The following is a 19,650-nucleotide window of genomic DNA, read 5'->3' as shown; positions in this document are numbered from 1 at the left end:
CCCTTCCCCATGCAGCAATGTGATCTTTAAAAATGGAGCAGTGCTTGCAATCCTTCAACACTTGCCAATTCACTTAAAATACGAATTCTCTGACATGCTCTGTGCAGTCCTACACAATCTGACCCCTGCCCATCTTAGCAACCTCATCTAGGGCTACCTTCCCCTCACTCACCATGCTCCACCCTCATAACCATCTTTCAATTCCCCAAAGCCATCCCATTCTTGTGTGTTGCTTGTCACAATCTAGATGACTAAGACATATTTTTCTCTAAACTATTGAGTTTCCATTCTATAAAGTGGTGGAAACTTATCTCAGCCAACTTGGAGTTTCTCTGGTGTTGTCTGACTTCCTAACATTTAGGTTGTGCCAGGTCGTTGTGTTGGTAAAGGCCCACTGGTCTTGAGCCACCTGTCTACAAGGGTGTCAACTGCTGAGACATCCTTTGTTCTCCTAATTGTAGGCCATGGAGACATGTAGGTCACTGCTGAAAGGAGTTCCTAGTCTTTTTGCCCCTTCACAGGTAGTAGTAGGCTCTCATTGTGACTTTCATGTCTCATTTGGGAGATAGGACTCTCTGCCTGGAGATAGTATAAGAACTCTCTTTGTGAAAGAACTATTTGTCCAGACTCATTGCATAGCCATTCTGTAGCCGGGGTCTTGCCTTCTCTTGACCCACACCCCCCCCCCACTGGATCTTCAGGACTGACAACATTTCTGGCCACTTCATGTCTCCTTCACCTACCCTTCCACATGCCTGGGGGATCTCTCCTAGTCCAGAGGAAACAGGCTTCCCTGAAACTCCACATCTCCCAAATATTTTAGTTCTAAATAAAGTCTTCTACAGTTCTCTAAGGGCTATTAGGTTTTTGGAAACCAAAGTCAGAAAGATTCATTTCTTTCTGTTAACATCTAAACTTAAAGCAATGGGCACTGAGTACCAAGCAGCTTGGCTTGAGGGATGGGAAAAAGGAGAAATAATAGGAAAATGAAACATTTATTAAAATTTCAGGCATATTATTTTACCCATTGTTTCCATGCCTACCTTTCCTGCTTTGTTAGGGCCCTCCAGAGAAACAGCACCATAGGAGAGAGATGGGGGGTGGAGGGTGTGGGAGAAAGAGAGAGAGAGGGGAGATTTTAAGGAATTGTCTCATACAATGGTGTGGTGGGAATTAGCATGAAATGAGCATGGCAGGATGAAGACCCAAGGGAGAGTTGATGTTATAGTCTTGAGTCCAAAGACAGAATTCCTTCCTTCCGGGGGTTCTCAGTCTTTTCACTCAAGACTTTCAACTGATTGGATGGGCAGGGTAGGGGAGAGATTGGCATTTGCTTTGCTAGTGGCTAAAACACATGCTTTTCTGCTCTGTGGGCAATTCTACAGCATCTTCACTCCATGGCGGGATAAGGGTATTGGAAAAGCCAGAAGCCCCCCAGCCCACCTGATTATGGTAGCCATTGTAGCTGTGGAATCCCCAGGAGGCCAGCCAGTCAGTTGTCCTGACCATGTTCCTAAAGCTCAGATGTCCAGTTGCACAGGGACACAGTTGTATCTTCCAGCTGTGTCTTTGGTGCCACAGTTTTATAAGTAAAACTCGCATCTTCAGATCCCTTCTATGTAAAGTGGAGTATTATTTGTATAGCAGTCAATATATAATCAAGAGATTAAGAGGTTGGTCAAGTAGGAGCTGAGGGCCAGTACTTTAACAATCTCTGGAAGCAAAAATGGGAATTAAAGAAGTAGTTAATAAGAGCTACTGGGATTCATTTACTAATCACATGAGTTTCTTCAAGGTCCACTCTGTTTTGAGTGCTTTAACTTAAATCCTAAGGAGCTACACTAATTCTGTTTATGTTATATGTTATGTACCCAAATAACAAGAATCAGTCAATTCTGATTTTAAATTTCACTCAGAGTCCCCCCTAACCTGCTTACCTGATAGTGAAATGTACTGATGAGACCAAACACCCTGATGTCTAGAACACAAGCAAGTATGGTAGGAATGAAAAGGTCATGAGTATTCCATGAGCTCTTAGAAAACAGAAGGTCTAGCCAGATGATGAGCAGCTTTATTACTCCTCCTCCAAGAAATGTTCAGCAGGCTACTACATTTTTTAAAGTATGTGTGTTGGGGGAGGGGATTGTTTGTTTGTTTTGTGTGTGTGTGTGTGTGTGTGTGTGTGTGTGTGTGTGTGTTCCTGAATGTTCCAGGGATTGGAAAAAATTGAACTAGACAGATTTTAAACATTCGCAGATTGATGGATTGATGTGGCTTCACTTTTGGCCACTTAGGAGCAGTGGGCTCATCTGTGTTCTGTCCCACTAAAAACTAAGCAAATTCCTTTCCCCCTCCACTTTCCCCTCCAGTATTTTGAAGACTATAGCTAGGTTCTGTGAGATAGTGTAGATCAGATATTGAGATCTGATAGTTATTTCCTAGATGTAGGTAGGTACTGAACTATTGAATTGTCCACTTTTTACGGTAAATGGCTCACACACTCTAAAGAACATTTTAATCATCAGTAGTATATTCCAAGTTACAAAAAACAACAGTAATAAATAACAAAAGACATAAAATCACTGCACATGTTCTGGGTAAGATAATTACAGAAATAGTCTGGAAAATAAAATATGACCAAAACGATATAATTTATATAAATGGTATTTTTCACATGTTCAAATGATGAGGCAAATAGCTGATAAATTAATTAGATCTTTAATATAGAATGGGGATTTTAATCTGTTTCCCTAAGTTTGTAGCAAGCACACTTATTCCTAGTTGATGTCTTCATATTCGCAAACAGAGAATGTATGATAATGTATCACATCACATTTATTCTGGCTCTGCTCTTAATAATGAGTATGATTAATTCTTTAACACCATTCTTTCTGGAAGTTCTAATATTGGAAAGAATGGTTTTCTGTCTCAAACCACTCAACAAGAGTTAATGAGGAAACTAAGAATGCTATGAGATGATATCTGTAATAACCAGTTTGGTGGTGACACCTACAAGGATCCCATTATCTGTAGGTAATAAATGCAGAACTGGGTAATAGTCTACTATTTGAACCTACTGGAAAATACTGTATTTTGGACATAAATGGCTTTCCCTACCCGCCTGCATCAATATATGAAAAATTGGGGAAAAGATTTTTTTTTCATGCCAGCAAATTGCATTTTCTAAAAACATCAGTTAAATTCCTGATTGTTAGAAAAGTACTGGCCCCAATTAAAATGCAATACCCATAGTTTTCAGTTTCCATCCACTTAGAGAAACAATGAATAATGAAAACCAATCTCAAAGGAACAAAGAAAACAATAATAAAGCCCCATTCAGCACTGAGCCGAGTCATCTGGAATTGGGTTGGGTTCGTTTTGGGTGGGCGGGTCTCTCAAATGTTGTCTCTCGTCTTTTTTTGGACTCCGTAACTCCACTGGAAACAGAGGAAAAGTGGTGATTCTCTGCACACAGGACAGATACCGGAAGGATCTGTAGCACCAAGTGTAGGTGAGCTACCGCTGCTGATCTTCCACCAAAACAGATGAAGTCTTATTTCCCAAGGCTCTTTCTTGAAAAAAAAAAAAAATTATGAAGTGTTGAGGTACAGAGAGCACCAACCAGATGCCAAATTCATGTAGCCAGTAAATCTGAGATTGGTAGAAAGTCCTGCTCTGTTCTCTCCCACATTTGCCCTGCCCCCATAAATGACTCACTCAGATCCACACTGGGCCCAGTCACAGAGGAGGCAGTCAGGGGCTAAAAGTGACTAAGCACTTTGGGAAATTAGCACTCTGGTTTGTCAAATGGTGGATCTGATTATATATTCACATCTTGGGACCCGCCTCATTGTGGCGCAGCCTCATCCAAAATCCCCCACACCCAGAGCTGGTGTAGAGCAGACACAAGAGCCTCCCCAGCTTGAAAAGGACTTTGAGAGACTAATTGTCTAAGGACATGAATGGTTACAGTCACAGGGCTCTCACACTGGAATGCAGTTTATGAAGAAGAGCATTATTATTCCAAAACCCACATTCTGCAGACGAAGTGGAACTTCTCCAACTGGTTGGTGAGCTCCTCCGTTGTTTACCTCTGGGCTTCGTTTCCAAGGGTAGCTTATTTCCCAGGCCTCACCGGCTACAGGAAGAGAAAGCAAGGGTCCCAAGTTACAAAGAGGTATTTGATTTCAGGCACCTCCTGGTTTCATAGGATGCCAATGTTCACCAGAGTTTAGGAGGCTACTTGGGTTGTTCCTGCCCAGGGTCTGAGCTTTCTGGCTCCATGGGGAGGCAAGTCTGCCCTGCAGGCCTCAGAAAGCATGGGTCTACCACTTTCAGATCTACTGCCCTGTCTGATGAACCAAGGACCAGTTTCAACCTAGACAAGGTGAGGTTTGATTCTCAAACCCTTTCTGGGACTCTGAACTCAACCCCTCCCACTCAGGGCAAGTTCTCCAACTCATAAAGGAGTTTGAGGGAAGTCTTTTCTTTTTCTTGCTCCTTTCCATGAGTGTCCTAATTCCAATATCCAGGACTTGGAGATAGGTCTTCTCCTTCAGATCCTCTTTGAAGTAAACCCTGGTGGTCTCTTAGATGTTTCAGATCCCTGAACCAGGCAGGCAGGTAGTTCTAGCTGCTGCCCTCACTGTAAACAGATATTTAGGTACCCTTTTCGTGACAATACAGTTAAATGCAGGCATCTTATTCAAACAGGAAATTTACGTTTTTCACATTCTTTAACAAGAGCTAAAGCAATAGAGCAGATTAGGAATTTGGACAATGTGAATGTTCTTCATACTTTTCCCAGTGTTGGCAACAATATTACTTTCTCCATCTTCTTCATCCCCAGGTTTGACAATAGCCTACCTTCCAGAGCCTGCCCTGGAGAGTAGTTGCTTCTTCACCTGGTAACAGCTCCGAAGGAACTAGAGCATGGCACAATGCTCACAGGATCAGCCTTTGGCATTAGAAACCCACTTTCTTTTTTTCTTTTCTTTTCTTTTTTTTTCTTTTCTTTTCTTTTTCCTTTCCTTTCCTTTCCTTTCCTTTCCTTTCCTTTCCTTTCCTTTCCTTTCCTTTCCTTTCCTTTCCTTTCCTTTCCTTTCTTTTCTCTTTTCCTTTCCTTTCCCTCTTTTTCCCTTTCCTTTTCTTCTCATTTTGAGAGAGGGAGAGAGGGAGAGAGAGAGAGCACATATGTGTGAACCAGGGAGAGGGGCAGAGGGAGAGTGAGGATCTTAAGCAGGCTCCACACTCAGCATGGAGCCCAATGGGGCTCAATCCCATGACCCTGGGATTGTGACCTGAGCCAAAATCAAGAGTTGGACGCTCAACCGACTGGGACACTCAGGAGGACTGAAATTCACTTTCAAATCTCCAGGCCATGCCATCATTTAAAGAGTAAGGCTTGAAGAAGACAAATCAAGGAGAAAAGAGAAGAACCAGGAAGGTCTGGGATCCAGAAAGCCAAGAACAGTGATTGGCTCTGTGTAAAGTGAATAGGTAAGACAGGTAGGTGGACAGGGTCATGAAGGAACGGGCTTTTTCCAGGAGTTTAGCTGTGAGGGAGCCGGACAGTGGCAGACTGGCAAGGGAGAGAGATTTTTTATTTTAAGAAGGGAGAAATATGACCACGTTTATAGGCTGTTGGGAAGGGTTCAGAAGAGGGGAGAAGAAAAAAAAAGGAGAGAATAAAAGGCCAAAAGAAATTGGATCCAGAGTCCCAGAAGAGGCTCTATGGAGGAGACAACCCAGCTTTTCCCTCGAAAGTGGAGGGGAGGGCTGGAAGGTGAATGTGATGGCAGAGGAGTCCGAAGTTCTGAGGGTAGGAGTTGAAGGAGTTCATAAAATAGAAGATGCTATGGGCTGAATGTTTGTGTTCTCTCAAAAGTCATATGTTGAAGCCTTAACCCCAAATGTGATGGTATTAGGAGGTAGGGCCTTTGGTGGGGGGGGTGGTAATTACATTCAGAGGAGTTCATGAAGGTGGAGCCCCTATGAGAGAATTAGTGTCCTCATAAGAACAGAGATCAGAACCGTCCCTCTCTCTACCATGGGAGGACGTGGCAAGAACACAGTTATTTGCGAACCAGGAAGAGGGCTCTCCCCAGACACTGAATTTGCAAACAATTGGTCTTAGACTTCCCAGTCTCCAGAACTGTGAGAAATAAATGTTTATTGTTTAAGCTACCTCATCTATAGTATTCTGTTATAGCAGCCTGAACTAAAACAGAAGATTTGGTCATTTTCTGAGAGAAGCATGGCCATGGTTGGGGAGAGGGCGTGGGGGCTGTGGTGGAGGTCCATACATATGTCATTACATATATCCATACACATATGCAATTAGATAGATACAGCAGAGGTAGAACAGGACTCTGTTGCTAAGGTGGAGTGGGGTTGAAGTTTTTTTGATAAGATGTTATCAAATAATGCTTCTAGAAGATTAATCTTCTTTTTCTGGAAGAAAATAGAAACACAACACTCAGAAGGCTGAGGTAATAGCCCAAATCAGGATGCATGTTGCAGTTTCCCTCCTGTGCCCATGATGGTCACTATTAATGGACAACCACTCTTTCCTGATAAACTCAAAATTCTTTTCAACATAGGACTCCAATAGCCTATACCAATTACTTGGAATTGGCCCAGGAGATGGAAACTGCTTTCGATTTAGGTCCAGATGAAAGGTAATAAGCCTGGGCTAGATTTTTAGCAGCAGGGATGAAGTGATGGTAAGTGAAGGAAGTGAAGTAAAGGATTAAGTGAGGCCCAGCCTCAATTCACTGGTTCACAGAGCCCAAAAGCAAAGGATGGCTCTAGGAATGACCCCAGAACTCAGAATCTCCTGGAAATACCCATAAGGCCAGTACCTACTGAAGTCCAGAGCTCACCAGGATGGGTTCTAGTCATCCCAGATGGAAATCCCAGGCCAGTTAGCCTTGGTTGGCTTCCAGAGGTGGAGAATGAGGCAAACCACAGATCTCATGACTGAGTGATGTTCTCCATGGGAATAGATGAGTGTTTCTGGCCCTGACCTGGTAGAAGCCTCATAGGAGGGTGTAGTTAATTCCCTCTAGTCATTCTGGGCCATAGTGTCCTAAAAGCTAGACCCAGCCTAGGCTAGAAGGAAACAGAAGCAGCCTTGGGTCCACCTCTGAGAAATACCTTTTCCTTATTCCTCTCTTCCTTTGGGTTGAGGGCTTCATCTGGCAGGAAGCCTCACTTCTTCCTCTCTGCTAGAAGTCCCTGGTTTTACACCTTTGTTTTCTTCAACTACTGCAAAACCTATCCTGGATTATACAATATGGGTAACGTGATGCCAGTGGCTGAGGCTACTGCCTCCCTTTCAAGCCCGTGGCAGTGATGGATCAGACATCCATGTTAAGAGGTAGTTGTATTAATCACTGACTTGCCACCACAACTTCCTTTCAACTGAAAGGAATTCATATCAAACAGAATAAGTCATCTATCTGCATCCCATCCTAGTCTCCACTTGTTTAGGGATTTGTGTTATTGTTACATAAAGAAATGGCTTTAATATGAAGGCCTTTGGGGTTAGTTTTTGCCATTTGTCTCTTGGTTCATGTTTGTTTCCCCTTAGGCACTTAACAGAAGAACCAAAAACTGGAGACAGGACAATCTCTGTGAGTTCAATGATCCAAAAGGGACTAGGATTTAACAGAAAGCTATAGATCTACGAAACCAAAGGCTTACTGAAAGAATTAACAAGGAAAGCATAACATTGAAATTGTGTGTGTGTGTGTGTGTGTGTGTGTGTGTGTGTGAAGGGTGACACCAGGGCAGAAGGAGAGAGGGTAAGAGAACAAAGTGTTCTTGCGTGGGCAGGTGGAGGTGTGACTTGAAATACCTATGACCAGACACACATGTGGCAGGTTTGAATCCTGAGAGTAACACATGCTCCCTGTCACCCATCACCCTGGCATTTCCTCAGGGCTGAGGTGTATTAGCATCTAGCCACCCACACTTTTTTTCCTGTGTTCTCTCCTAACATAATTAGTAAAAGATTAAGTTCTCCTGAGTAAGTGCCAGGACCTCTTTAGGTACCGTCTCTTTTGGCGAGGTCCACAAATAATGTTTCTGTCATTTCAGATAGCAGTAGGAATCTTGTAATTGATTTAAAAGCAAGACAACACTGAGGCACATGGGTGGCTCAGGCAGTTAAGCATCTGACTTCAGCTCAGGTCATGATCTCACGGTTTGTGAGTTCGAGCCCCCACGTTGGGCTCTGTGCTGATGGGCCATGAGCCTGGAGCCTGCTTTGGATTCTGTGTCTCCCTCTCTCTCTCTGTTCCTTCCCTGCTCATTCTCTCTCTCTCTCTCTCTCTCTCTCTCTCTCAAAAATGAATAAACGTTAAAAATTTTTTAAAAGAAACAAAAATAAAAAATAAAAAACAGGACAACACTCAAATTATATGTAAACATTACTAAAGCTGTAGGCCACATTCCAAATAAGGCTGTAATGGCTACTCTCATGGTTCCTGCCCTGCTCCCTCCTAGTTTAGCAGAGGGATCTTTCCTTAGCTAATAGGCATTAATTGAGCACCTACTGATGAATAGGAAGGATACATGGATTATGACAAGTTGACCTTAGTAAGTTTACAGACCATAGTTTACAGACTGGTTGGGGAGGCAACATTAACACACCCAGGGCAATAGGTACCTGCTCTCTATAGACTGAAGGTTTATGTCCCCCTAAAATTCATACGTTGAAACCTAATTCCTAATATGACAGCATTTGGAGGTGGGGCCTTTGGAAGGTGATTTGGTCATGAGGGTGGAACCCTCAAGAATAGGATTAGTGTCCTTATCAAGAGACCCCAGAGAGCTCCCCCACCCCTTCTACAATGTGAAGACACAGTGAGAAGATGGTCATCTAGGAAGTGGGCCCTGAGCAGACACTGGATCTGCCAACCCCTTGATCTTGGACTTCCAGCCTCCAGAACTATGAGAAATAAATTTCTGTTGTTTATAAGTCACCCAGTCTGTGGTATTGGTACAGCAGCCCAAATGTACTAAGACAGAAGTACACTACCTGTGACTCTGTGTGACCCTACCCACAACTCACAAGGGGCACACAAAACGTGCTAATAGGAAATCTGTGAGATCCAGAATAAGAAGAAACATTTTTCCAAGATGAGCTATGAATTGATTCTAAAAGCAAAGCAATGAATTGTTTTAGTTTTTAAAGTAACCTTGGAATTTTTAATCACAAAACGAGTAACTGTTTATTTTAGGATATAAGGCTTAAAAAAAATTTTCAACTCACCAACTATCCTGTGACTAAAATCCCATAACTGTTGGATTCACCCTGCACCCAAGGCCCCATCTTTTCCCCCTCCTCCCTTTCTATCACTCCAGTCTGATCTACTTCACACCTCTAAAGCATCTTCATTAGATTCTATTTCACAAAATGTTTCTACTGCTAAAGCAAGTTTAATGTTTATTTATTTTTGAGAGAGAGACAGAGAGAGAGACAGAGAGAACAAGTGAGGGAGGGGCAGAGAGAGAAGGAGATGCAGAATCTGAAGCAGGCTCTGGGCTCTGAGCTGTCAGCCCAGAGCCCGACAGGGGGCTCAAATCCACAAACTGCAAGATCATAACCTGAGCCGAAGTCGGACACTCAACTGACTTAGCCATCTAGGCTCCCCTGCTAAGGCAAGTTTAAAAAACTACTGCTAAACACCTGGGCCAAGTGACTCTCCCTGAGACCAGTTTTCTTTGCTTCACTCTTCTCATCAGCCACCAGTGGCGAGTCCTTGGCTTGACCATTCAGGGCCCTCTGCTTCTGGCTACAATCTATCTTTGCATCGTGTTTTCCCATCACCCCTTACAAGACCCTGTCTCTGGAATACAACATGTATGACACTATTCCCAAGTTTTTGCTCACATCTTTCCACAACACTGTGGGCCCAACTCTTCTGTTCAAATGTCTGAATTCAAATACCATGGCCTGAATTTGTCTAGCTTTATTGGCCTATGAATCACAGCAATAGTAGCTCCCTACATAGCTTGAGTGGTGCAAGACTCTGAGGTTCCTCAAAGTCACGCCTAGAAATTTCACTCCAGGCAGTGTGTGACTCACAACGTGCCACAGACAGGTTGTCCCTGCCATGTTCTTCCTTTTCTGCTCCAGCCACCCATATGCTCCACATTTATGCTTCCAGCTGAGACCACCACTCCTGTCCATGCCCTCCATGAATACCATAACGTCCTTTCTCCTGATGAACCCAAGGCTCAACACTCAAGGTGTCAGAACTATAGCCCCTGGAGTCCTCAAGTCACAGGTGCTAGGCCAGCCTCTATCTCCTGGACTCCAGGGGACACTGGTCTCAGCTGAGTGACTCGGATCCTTCCTGAAAGCAGCTCTTTGGGCATCTGCCCTCTTTCTACAAGCTCAGACCAGAGTCCTTCCCATTCTCCTGCCCCTGATCCTCCCCAGAAGCACTTTTGACAATTTACTCATGCAAATGGATGTCCAAAAGCTGTTTTCCCAGCTGGCTCATCAGAGGTGCTCAGAAATATTCTAATCTTGCTGGTGGAAAGAGTTTAGGTTCAAACCAGGAGTCTCACTGCATTTTCTTTAAGAACCTCAGACTCAGCACAAACCTTCATAAACTCCTTTCTATCTCAGCTAAATAAACTTACAGGCCTCTGTAACAACCATGGTTGTACAGTTAATTTGGTAATTAAATATCATGGATTTCCTTGTGACAACTCTCCTGTTCTTTCCTTAAGTTGGTGTTAAATATATTATTGTACTAGAAAAAAAATGTATTTTAAAGGAATACCTTGGGGCACGTGGGTGGCTCAGGTGGTTGAACTTCCGACTTCAGCTCAGGTCATGATCTCGTGGTTCATGGGTTTGAGCCCTGCATCGGGCTCTGTGCTGACAGATTCTGTGTCTCCATCTCTCTCTCTGCCCCTCCCCAACTCACTTTCTCTCTCAAAAGAAGTAAACCTTAAAAAAATTTTTTTAAAAAGGAATACCTTTGTGATTCTGAGGATACTGAGCAAAAAATGGAAAATCAAGAAAGATAGTCCCCTTGCCTATCAATTCTTAAGAACATAGGTATAGCTTAAATAATCAAAAAGTATCCGTGTTTCATGTTTATGTCTTACTTCATCATTGACATAAGGACCATGGTTTTGTATTTTGTAATCATGCTTTGTATTTGCAACCATGACTGATACTCAGTAGGCACTCAAATACTAGTTGGTTCTTTCATTTTAGAGAGGTTTAAGGTCATTATTTGTACCTTAAGAGAGCCGGGGGGCGGGGGGGAGACAAAGTAAGACAGGACAGAAGAAATTATACAAAATAAAAATTTCCAGAAGAGATAACCATGGAAGAAAGTTTACTTTAGCATTTTAATGATAGGTTAAAAGGTTCCTAAAGCAATCTCCCATCTTATAGGCATTGCTTTAAATGTACATATTGTGTATCTCATTCTCCCATTCCACAAGTATATTAAGGACCCACTGTGTATTAAACAGACTTGTAACAAGACAGACAACATCCCTGCCCTCCAGAAACCTCCAGTTTGGTGCAGAGAGGCAGAGACTGAAATAGATCATTTCAGTCTATGATAAGTACCATGAAAGTAATAGAATGGGGAGAAAAAGTATATCTCTGTTGGACTAAATGGTCAGGGAAGGCTTCTGAGGAAGTGATATTTGGGTTGAAGCCAACAGACACCAACTACATGCGGTCCCACAGGTTGTGCACTGCACATGAGCTCCATTTACATGGCCAGTAATGGTGCCCTTAGAGTTATGTGGTGCAGGAGTTCGGAACGTTCCAAGCATGTGTAAGTCAATTCACTTGTATAATTAATTTACTTTGCTCAAGTAGATTTGCATGTCCATCAACATGCACCTAGTCCATCTGGATACAGTGGCAATCGTGTGAACCATGTGGTGATTCAGACGAGTCAGGAAAATGACCGTCGGCAAATTGCAGGCTATAGTTGATCAGCTTATGACTATATGTTCTCCACTTCTGGAGACATGGGAGATGAGCCTAGAAACTGACAGACTTTAAGTGAGAAAAGCTTGAGATTATTTTTGGAACCAATCCACCGTCTACTCCTCTAGTCATAATGCCAGGAAAAGGAAACATGAGTAATTGCTGTCCAAGCCTAAAGCTGGTTTTCATGGTGAGAAATCCTCCTGCTTCAGAAATGATCAAATGTGGGGTTTTGAAAATAGCGTTTATAATTACAGACTATACTATTAAAGGCATGCCACTCAATTAACCATTTGCTGCATGGCATGGTGATATTCCATAATGATAAGTTAATGTATTCCATGCTTAATAAAAAACAAAAGAGACCGGCAGACTTCTAGTAAAGACAACTCTGTAACTCTGTGCTGGCCACAGATGTCCTGTTAAACTGTCCTGAAAAGCAAATGTATAAAAAGCCTTTAAGATCCCAAACTGGTTTAATGGGTTTCGCAGAAGGTGTTCAAAGGTAGCTTTCCCATCAATTTAGAAACGGAGGCTTAAATAGAGGTCATACATTGACCTCAGTTCATTCCAGAAGTGAGACATCCAGGAACTGACCCCTGTTCCCTGAATCTCTCAGCTGATTCTACTTCCTCTCTGAACTGTGCTAATCAGTGTTTGAATCTGTCCAAGTCAGTTCTGAAAAGGAAGTTCCAGTCACTCCTGCCCCCCCCCCCCCATAGTCTGGCATGTAGAGCCTGACAGGAGTCCAAGAGGGAGGGGAGCTGGCAGAAACACAGGGCAGGATGGGGCAGAAGTAGTGCTCCTGGGGAGGTGCTAAAAATAGAAAGTCCTGCCTAAACAGGGGAAGGAAAAATGCAGGCCAGGTTTCGCAGGTGGCATTATTCAGGGACTTCCAATTGTTGGGAGCAGGATGGAGGTACCCATCCACCAGTGCCAGGTGGAGCAAGGTTATTCTGGGATATCCGATTCAAAATAGGTGCAGAGATGGGTCAAGGTGCAAGACCTAAACAATGAGGGTTGAAGGACAGACCATAGGCTCCAGATAGCTACCTAGAGTGTGCTTTATGAATTCACTGTACATATGAATTGCCTGGAATCTGGCTAAAAATGCATATTCAGATTCAGTAGGTCTGGGGTTCTGCGTTTCTTTTTTTTTTTAAGTTTATTTATTTATTTTGAGAGAGAGAGAGAGAGAGAGAGAGTGTGTGAGCACAAATGGGGGAGGGGAAGAGAGAGAGGGAGAGAGAGAATCCCAAGCAGGCTCTGCACTGTCAGCACTGAGACCAACGTGGGACTTGAACTCAGGAACCATAAGATCACGACCTGAACTGAAATCAAGAGTAGGACACTCAACCAACTGAGTCATCCAGGTGCCCCAAAGGGTTCTGCATTTCTAATGACTCTCAGATGATACTGACGTAGCTGGTTCATGTACCACCTTTTAAATAGCGCGAGGCTAATGTGCTAGGCAAGATCCTTCCCCCTTCTTCCCTTAACTGTCATGAGGCCAAGAGAAATAGGGAAGCCTTGTACTCTAGATTAGGCAATAGCATCACTACTGCTCAGGAACAGTGCTGACATTAGCCCTTGGACTGGGAGCAGTCAAAGCCCTCTATTCATTTCAGGGGAGGGGCTAAGCAACTGGCTGCAGGATGAGGTTCAGAGCAGCAAGAAAGAACCTGAATCAGTGGATATAAGAAAACTAATTGGAAGCAAAGAGGGGTCATATCCGGCAAATCACAGGGAGAAGCTTAAATCTTTGTATTTTTTTTAACACCTCATTAAAGGGTCTCTCCTCACCCCCACTGCGGTCAGCGCTCTGACTCAAAGAGGTCCCTCTGCAGAGTGGAAGTTGGAGAACATCGAACAGACACTGACGCAGGCTGGAGGACGGGGTTTATGAGTTATTGCTCTCACACTAGCCTTCTAGGAAAATGCAAAGGGAAGATCTCCTCCTGGGACACTTTTCTGGGTTCTAAATTGGGCGCTGCAATGGTTAGTTTAATGTGTCGAGTTTGGCTGGACATTGCACCCAGCTGTTCAATTAAACTCTAGTGTAGGTGTTGCTGTATTTTGTAGGTGTGGTTAACATCTACAGTCAGCTGACTTTAAATAAAGGAAGTTATTCTTGATAATCTGGGTGGGCTTCATCCAATCACTTGAAAGGCCTTAAAAGCAAAACTGAAGTTTCCCCGAAGAAGCGGAGATTCCACCTGTTAAGTACAGTTCTGGCTTCTGCTAGAGAGTTTCCTGCCTGCTGGCCTGCCCTACAGATTCAGACTTGCCAGTCCCCACAGTCATGTACACCAATTCCTTGCAATAAATCTTGTTACATATACAGTCAGTCCTCATTATTCACAGATTCTATATTTGTGAATTTGCCTGTGTTGTAACCCCCAAATCAATACTGGCAGTGCTTCTGCAGTCATTCACAGATATGAGCAGAGTGACAAAAAATTTAAGTCGCCTAATGCATGTTCCTCAGCTGAGGTTGAATGAAGTGACTCTGCCTTCCTGTTTAGCTCCCGTACTGTAAACAAGTGTCCCTTCTGTGATCTATTCGGTGCCATGATTTTCACATTTTTGTGCTTCTTTTTGGTGATTTTGCTGTTGAAAATGGCCTCTAGCATAGTGTGAAAGTGCTGTCTAGTATTCTTAACACCAGAAGTCTGTGACGTGCCTTACAAGAATATGCACATATTAGATGAGCTTCATTTAGGTATGAGTTATAGCGTTGTTGGCTGCGAGTTCAGTGGTAATGAACTAACAATATGCATTGAATGAGATGCCTTTAAACTGAAACACAGATAAAACAAGGTTGTATCTTGATTGGTTGATGCAGTGCCGTGCCCAGGGGCTCACCGGGAACCTAACTCTGCATTTCCCCTGAGAGCAATGGCTCAGTATTTGCTAAATCAGTGTCTGTGGTGACTTACTGGAATATTACTGTGAATAACAAGAACAGACTGTTGGCAGAGGTGGGGGGGCAGGGGGTTCTGTCTCTGGAGGTATCTAATGGTGCAGATGTAGGACCGTCCTTTCCTGTGCTGGGCACAGATAGTGCGGATCTTCTGCCCTTTCTGCATTCAGATCCCTGACAAGATTCTGCAGAAGGAGGAGGAAAGAGGCCCACGTGTGAAACATCTAGTGAATGTTAACAGTCCCCTGTTAAAAGCAAAGTTTTTCTCTTACTCATTCATATTTAAGAACACAAAATATATGCAGGCCCTGTCATTTGGTATTACCCCGTCTCCCTGATACAGTAAGAAACAGGCTAGACTAGATGATAACTGGAATACAGTTCAGCATTTTTAATGTAATTTGGATGATGAGCCCCAAATTACTTTTCCAATGTAAACTAATCAAGTATATTCCAGTTTGATGTCTTTACCAAAAATAAACTTCTTCATGAATGTATAAAAAGATAATTAGACTGTCTCCAAGGCATTGGGTCAGTTCCCAAAGGCGGAGAGAAGCCAGTAAGTCTCAGGGTCAAATGAAGGCACCAATTCAGCAACCCCACTGCCCTTCCTCTCCCCACCTCAGTGGTCCATTTTAGTCTTCTCGGAGGCTGTGGTTATGATTCGATCTTGCCAGCTCCATGGCTGCAGGCTCTATTCCTAATTCTAAATTTGTCACCTTCCATGTTGTGCTGTCTGCCACAGGAGGGACTGGCAAAGAGGAGTCATGTCTTAGGTCCAATCCCACCTGGCTCCTGGAGCACCACCCAAGCTCACACCCTCTGTGACGTGGGTCAGCGTCTCCAGCTTTGCGGGTATCACGCACCTTCTCCTGTGTGCCCACCGGCACCTGAAAGAGGCTTACAAATGCTTACAAATCTCTTTTGACTTTAAGAACATGTCACAGCTAGGACTAAGCACCATTACATCAGCCACTATTGATCCTGAAATAAAATGCTCACTGGACAAAAAGAGTAAAAGTTTCTTTCATGCACAGCTCCAAGGAAATCAGAACACCATTCTCCTCTCAGACCATCCACAAATGCGTTTCAAGCATCAAAACGTGTTTAATGTAAACTGAAGAGGACAATGTAATGCAGTTAGAAATCTATTTGTATTCAGGGGCGCCTGGGTGGCGCAGTCGGTTAAGCGTCTGACTTCAGCGTCGGGCTCTGGGCTGATGGCTCAGAGCCTGGAGCCTGTTTCCGATTCTGTGTCTCCCTCTCTCTCTGCCCCTCCCCCGTTCATGCTCTGTCTCTCTCTGTCCCAAAAAATAAATAAATGTTTAAAAAAAAATTAAAAAAAAGAAAAGAAATCTATTTGTATTCAAAAGCATTACCCTTTTAATGTTTAGCAACCTCCATGACATGAATAGCATGCCCCGCCGTTAAATGGTAGAATGGGAGCTGCCTGGCCCTTTGCCTATTTAATTGATACACTAAATAAGAATGATATACTAACTAAAATTAAAATAACTGAAAAAATGTGTACCCCCCCATAAAAATTATAGAAATATATGTAGCAGACAAGCCGATTGAGTCAAATAATTTCAACTCAGAAAAAGAAAAAATGTCTAAATGTCTAAATAGGACTAACTCTTAGGACGTTTGGCTTATAAGATCCACCTCTCCGGTGGCTTTTTGTCCCACGTTTACACACCCTACTGGCCACCTCCCCCACATCAGGTGCCTGGTGCTCCCCTTGCTCTCTCAGCTGGTGGCCCCCTTTGAAAGGATTCAATTAAGTCAGGAGTCAGAAACTACAGCCCACAGGCCGAATGCAGCTCACTTCTTGTATTTGCAAATGAGATGTTATAGAAACCCAGCCATGCTCATTTTTTGTGCACCGTCTATGGCTGCGCTTACTCCGCAATGACAGGGGTGAGCAGTTGTGACACTTTATGGTGCACGGAGCCTAAAATATTTACTATCTGATCCTTTGTAGAAAAAGTTTGCTGGCTCCTGGATCAAGTCCTTCACATTAAGGTATAAGTAACTGTTTTATATGTTACTCTTCCGGTCGTGACTTGGATATTAGTAGGAGGTAACTTTTTAATCCAGAAGAACTGGTGGCTCATAATGGGATTTCAGTCATTAGCAACAAGATATTCCGGAGATGTTTGGGGGCGGACGAATTTCTTAAGCTCTGTTACTACCTGCTCCACCTACCCATCAACCCAGGTGTGGGTCCATCTAGTGACGATTTTGATGAAGTTGAGAGGGTTGTGATGGCACGGAGAAAGACCTGAAAGAGGGGTAGGTCCAAGAGGGGGTTGGGGATGCTGCCGATAGCATTCTGTGGAGTGGGAAACACACAGGCCAGGAGACCGACATTTGTCTCAGTCCGACTGAAATGTTTATCCTTACCATTTATAAATTAACAAAACAATTTTGAGATTCATTTAAAGGGAACCAGATTCCTGATGTTGCTTGTCCCCTGATCTTTTGTTTTCTTACTTTAACTTTACCAAAAAAAAAAAAAAAATGTTTCTGGCACATAGATTTTCTCTCTAAAGGTCCCATGAGCTGTGTCATTTATCGGTAGGGAAGTCTCCTCCAACAAAACAGCAACAGAAATCTCGTGGTACAGCCTTGCCCTCAGGACACAGGGGCTCAGCGCACACTAGCAATTATTAAGGAGACTTCACAAGACTTTGAAGTGGCCACTGCACAAGGTGCAAACAAGGACGTCTGGTTTCTCAACCTGAGGTGAATCAGAGACTAAGCGTGCATGGAGAGTACTGACCGTTCCTAATATTTGCATTTGTTCAGGATATTACAGGCCCCAAAATGTTCTCCAGAACATTCTCCTGTTTAATCCTCAGGACAATCCTTTAATGTAAAAAGTGTCATCCCCATTTTTACAGGTAAAGAAACGAAGGATCTGAAGGTTTAAATGATTCACCCTAGATCAAACAGCTTTCGGAAACGGTGTCAGACAAAATTTAGGACCAGAGGGTTGATTCTTTGAGCCCATGCAGGAGGGAGCCTGGGTCCTCATCAAATTCCGAGAGACCAGCACAGTTATTCATGGAACTCTTGAATGCCAAGGTTTTGTCTCTCTTTAGGTACGAGAGTAGTAAGCGGCCACCTAAAGATGCATAGGCTCCGTCAAGATGTGCCCATGAGCTACACACATTTAGTGCCAGAATGCCCCTGCTCATGGCTCCTGGACCCTCCTGGGATGGGACCACATACCGCTAACACTTTAAGGGGGCTTTTCACAGACTAGAAAAATGCAGACCAATTACACAAAGGTGTTCCTTCCCACAGCTGACCCAGCCCTGGCCCAGAGTTCAGCTTAGCAAGCTGAGCAGGCCAGATCCAGCCCCCGCTTCAGCCCTTCCCCCAGACAAGGCGTCATTGTCCAAGCACAGCTGGTACAACTGTCCTGTGCCTACCCTGTTCACAGACCTCTCTGCACTAGGAGGGGATCTTTCTCAAAAGAAAGAAAACCTTATTGAGAAGAACTGAATTCATACAGGACAATAGACACTACACAGTTTATCAAGAAGGTAACAGTCACAGTCTAAACTCGGTATGGTTTGGGTGGTGATGACAATCTTTCTGAGCTGGCAAATGGAGCTAGTCACCAGTCAGGTCAACCCCCTCTCATCTGATTCTCTCTTTTAGCCAAGCCTTTCTCTGTGTCCCACTCACACTCCTCTCCTCCATTAATTCAGGTGCTGCCACATCTAATGGGAACATCCATGAATTGGAGGAAACATACCTCTAGCAGGAGGGTGGAATTTTTCTTTGCAAGTGGGTGGGTGGCCATCCCCTTCAACATGTCTCTGTCACCCCATGACGGGCAATCCTGCTGAGATAGGTCACCTCCTTCAAGCCTACACATTACCAAGAAACCAAGCACCGTCAGAGCATGCTGGGTCTCTTCCCACTCCTCCTCTGTGTGTTTCAGGAGCCTGAATCCTCCCAATGGGCAAAGTCCATCTGAGCTCAGTCACCTTTTTTGCTCAAAGGTCAAAGGCAGCAAGAGCTCACAATCCTCTTTTGCATTGTGTTTTTATAGGATTTGAAGGAAAAAACGGACCCAAGATCAAAATGTTAGCTCCAACTAACCCTGGGAGAGAACAGTAAGGTCACCCCAGGATGCAGCTAGCAAGAAAGCAGGAGGAGAGTTGGCTGGGAGCATAGCTAATCCCAGCCGCTCCCTCTTCATGTGCCACAACCAAGTAGCATTAAGAGCAAGACTGTTAGACTCGTAGAAATGGACCCCCAACTGAAAGCTTCAGTTTACACTAAACACATTCCGTTTAAAGGGGCCCTGCCTTGCGTTTATTCAGTGTGCCAGAAGGGCACTGACAAGAAGGGACGTTGACATCATTTCCAGTCTTGTTTTGATAGTTACTGCCACCATGGTCCACATACAAAATTGTTGAGCAAGTGAGTTTGTTTCAACAACCTCCAGTCACATTTTCTACACCTTCCCTTTATTTGTATTTTTTAACTTTAGAAAAGTAAATCTTTATTATTTATTTATTTATTTATTTATTTATTAACGTTTATTTATTTTTTTGAGACAGGGAGAGACAGAGCATGAACGGGGGAGGGTCAGAGAGAGAGGGAGACACAGAATCTGAAGCAGGCTCCAGGCTCTGAGCTGTCAGCACAGAGCCCGACGCGGGGCTCGAACTCACAGAGTGCGAGATCGTGACCTGAGCCGAAGTCGGCCGCCCAACCGACTGAG

At 43.7% G+C, this 19,650-nt stretch overlaps 1 long non-coding RNA gene across 1 annotated transcript; it reads right to left on the bottom strand.

Moving 5' to 3' along the window:
• Window positions 1-2,586: 2,586 nt before the first annotated feature.
• Window positions 2,587-19,173, bottom strand: LOC128311210 (uncharacterized). The gene is made up of 3 exons (XR_008289350.1): window positions 18,908-19,173; window positions 4,035-4,138; window positions 2,587-3,572 (listed from the first exon to the last, which is right to left on the bottom strand). It is a non-coding gene; the product is annotated as an uncharacterized LOC128311210 (long non-coding RNA).
• Window positions 19,174-19,650: the final 477 nt, after the last annotated feature.

The sequence above is a fragment of the Acinonyx jubatus genome, chromosome A3 (genome assembly GCF_027475565.1).
Source record: "Acinonyx jubatus isolate Ajub_Pintada_27869175 chromosome A3, VMU_Ajub_asm_v1.0, whole genome shotgun sequence".
Taxonomy (NCBI): domain Eukaryota; kingdom Metazoa; phylum Chordata; class Mammalia; order Carnivora; family Felidae; genus Acinonyx; species Acinonyx jubatus.
This window is presented reverse-complemented; position numbering and strand designations above follow the sequence as displayed.